Raw genomic sequence first — 4,092 nt, 5'->3', positions numbered from 1 at the left:
CTGCATACACCACAAGCAGATGACACTGAGAAGTTATGGTACTGCTGATGCCCACACCCTCCTCAGATCTGACGTGGTTTTTAAGGAAATTCCTTTTCCTCTAGTTGGATCTTGAAGTCCCTTCATACTGACACTCGAGACAGCTGGATGTGTTTAATTGAATTTGGCACTATATACTATATTCATACTATATGAACAAAAGTATTGGGGCACCTATACATCCCACCTTCAGGAGCTTTTATGACATCCCATACTGCATCCTTATACATTACTATGAAGTTGCTCCTCCCTTTGCATCTATAGCAGATTCCTATTTTTTTGGAAGGTTTTTTTTATAAAATTTTGAGGGTGGGAATTTTTGCCCATTCATCCAGAAAAGCATTTGTGAGGTCAGACACTGATGGTGAAGGAGAACACCTGGTTCCCAATCTCCGTTTTTCATTCCAAAGGTGTTACATGGAGTTGAGGTCAGGGTTCTGTGCGGCCGGTCATGTTCTTCAAATTTATTGCTAAATTTATCTATTATGCACCTCACTTTGTGTACAGGGGCAAATTCATGGGGAACAGAAAGATTCTTCCCCAAACTGTTGCCACAAAGATGGAAGCTACAATTGTCCAATTTGTCTTGGTAGTGATTTCCTGTCATTCAAACGCAGACTCATCCAAGAGATGCCAGATAGCGGAGTGTGATCCGTCGCTCCACAGAACACATTTCTGCTGCTCCGGAGTCCAGTGGCAACTGCTTTACACCACTCCACATTGCTCCACAATGCTACGCATTGTGCTTGGTGAGGTAAGGCTTGTATGATACTCTTCAGCCATGAAAACCCATGTCATTACGTTTTTGTGCTGATGTTAATACCAAAGTAGGTTTGGACTCTGCAGTTGTAGTCCGCAGGGAATTGGTGACTTTTCTGCCCTCTTCTCCTCAGCACTCGGTGACCCCACTCTGTAACTTTACGTGCTCTCTGCTTCATGACTAAGCTGCTGCAGTTCCTAAATTCTTCCACTTTTCACAAATATCACACACAGCCAGAGGCGTAGCTAGGGTTTTGGTTCAGGGGGCGAAGCTTCTGAGTGGGCCCCTAACCAGGTAACCTTGATTACAACTCAGTGACGCACCCTAATAGTGGAGGACCTCAGTAGATGACCGCCCTGTTGCTGAAAATAATCTCTATACAAAGACCAACATGGGTATTACCGCCATATGGTCAGTGGCAGATACCAGTCCTACAGAACAGATACGAGATTACAGCACAGCTACAGATAATGACTTACCAATGACGTTCTTTCTGATGGAATCGTTAATTTTTCCCTTCTTTTCCATCTGGCCCAGACCAACATGACAACTTCTTCCAACCACGACTCGGCTGCAGAGATTGCAACCAAGACACATTTCACTTCTCATATTCCAGCCCCATCACCATCTATCCCCAACCTGCACAAAGTCCTGTTGTCGGCTGCCTTTGACACAGTGGACCATTCCCTATTATTACAGACCCTCTCATCCCTTGGCATCACAGACTTGGCCCTATCCTGGATCTCATCATACCTAACAGACCGGACATTCAGCGTCTCCCACTCACACACCACCTCCTCACCTCACCCCCTATCTGTCGGTGTCCCACAGGGTTCAGTCCTAGGGCCCCTGCTCTTCTCCATTTACACCTTTGGCCTGGGACAGCTCATAGAATCTCATGGCTTTCAGTATCATCTCTATGCTGATGACACACAGATCTACATCTCTGGACTAGATATCACCTCCCTACTAACCAGAATCCCTCAATGTCTGTCCACTATTTCATCCTTCTTCTCCGCTAGATTTCTGAAACTTAACATGGACAAAACAGAATTCATCATCTTTCTCCCATCTCACGCGACCCCCCCACGAACCTATCCATTACAGTGCATGGCTGCCCACTCTCCCCAGTCCCACAAGCTCGCTGCCTCGGGGTAATCCTTGACGCTGATCTCTCCTTCAAACCACATATCCATGCCCTTTCCACTTCCTGCCGACTTCAACTCAAAAATATTTCACGAATCCGTACATTCCTCAACCAAGAATCTGCAAAAACCTTAGTCCATGCCCTCATCATCTCTCGCCTTGACTACTGCAACCTCCTGCTCTGTGGCCACCCCTCTAACACTCTCGCACCCCTCCAATCTATTCTAAACTCTGCTGCCCGACTAATCCACCTGTCCCCACGCTATTCCCCGGCCTCTCCCCTCTGTCAATCCCTTCACTGGCTCCCCATTGCCCAGAGACTCCAGTACAAAACCCTAACCATGACATACAAAGCCATCCACAACCTGTCTCCTCCATGCATCTGAGACCTCGTCTCCTGGTACTTACCTACACGCAACCTCCGATCCTCACAAGATCTCCTTCTCTACTCCCCTCTTATCTCCTCTTCCCACAATCGTATACAAGATTTCTCTCGCGTATCACCCCTACTCTGGAACCCTCTACCACAACACATCAGACTCTCCCCTACCATCAAAACCTTCAAAAAGAGCCTGAAGACCCATCTCTCCCGACAAGCCTACAACCTGCAGTAACCACCAATCAACCAAACCGCTGCATGACCAGCTCTATCCTCACCTACTGTATTCTCACCCATCCCTTGTAGATTGTGAGCCTTCGCGGGCAGGGTCCTCTCTCCTCCTGTACCAGTTATGACTTGTATTGTTTAAGAATATTGTACTTGTTTTTATTATGTATACCCCTCCTCACATGTAAAGCGCCATGGAATAAATGGCGCTATAACAATAAATAATAATAATAATAATCCCCAACCTGCACAAAGTCCTCATCCTGCTGATACCCCAATGCTGAGCCGCTGCTGCCGTATGTCCCCATTACTGCATCTGCTGTGTGGTTCTCTGTGCCCTCTAAATTCTAAAGCAACCCTCTATAATATAGTAATGCCGGGAGAAAGTGCCCTAGAAAACAGTGCCCATATTTTATCCCCTAGAAGGTAATATTGCCCTCTGTGTGCCCCTTTGATAATCACAGTAACCTGAGTTCCCCTATAACAATAAGTGCCCATTTTACATTTCATAATGTCCCATGTCTCCCCCTGTACAGCTCCCCTATACACAGTATGATGCTCTCTTATACGCAGTATAATGCCCCCTCACTGTATAGTACCACCCACACAGTATACTGACCCCTTAGTAGCCCACAAACTGTTTGACTGCTCCAACACTGTATGATGCCCCCCTCAGAGTACTCTCCATGCAGTATTATGGCCCCCTAGAGAGCCTCCATATAATGCACCATAGTCCTCAATATAGTATAATGCACTCCCCATAAGCCTCCACATAGTATAATGCACCAAATAGTCCTCAATATAGTATAATGCACTCCCCATAGCCTTCATATAGTATAATGCACTCCCCATAGGCCTTTAAATATAGTATAATGCACCCCACATGCAGACTCTATAGCATAAGGCATCCCCATATGCAGACTATAGCATAAGGCAGCCCCCATAGGCAGACTCTATAGCATAAGGCAGCCCCATAGGCAGACTCTATAGAACAAGGCAGCACCCATAGGCAGACTCTGTAGTATAAGGAAGCCCCCCCTATATGCAAACTCTGTAATATAAGGCAGTCCCCCATAAGCAGACTCTGTAGTATAAGGCAGACCCCCCTCATAGGCAGAATCTGTAGTATAAGGCAGACCCCCCATATGCAGACTCTGTAATATAAGGCAGTCCCCCATAAGCAGACTCTGTAGTATAAGGCAGCCCCCCAAAGGCAGATTCTGTAGTACAAAGCAGACCCCCTCATAGTCAGACTCTGTAGTATAAGGCAGACCCCCCATATGCAGACTGTGTAATATAAGGCAGCCCCCTCATAAGCAGACTCTGTAGTATAAGGCAGACCCCCATAGGCATATTCTTTAGTATAAGGCAGACCCCCCTCATAGGCAGACTCTAGTAAAAGGCAGACTCCAATATGCAGACTCTGTAATATAAGGCAGACCCTCCCATAGGCAGACTCTGTAGTATAAGGCAAACCTCCCCCATAGGCAGACTCTGTAGTATAAGGCAGCTCCCATAGGCAGATTCTGTAATAAGGCAG

Source organism: Ranitomeya variabilis, chromosome 4 (assembly GCF_051348905.1).
Source record: "Ranitomeya variabilis isolate aRanVar5 chromosome 4, aRanVar5.hap1, whole genome shotgun sequence".
Classification (NCBI taxonomy): Eukaryota; Metazoa; Chordata; class Amphibia; order Anura; family Dendrobatidae; genus Ranitomeya; species Ranitomeya variabilis.
The sequence above is the reverse complement of the archived record's forward strand: the minus strand, read 5'-3'. Positions refer to the sequence as shown.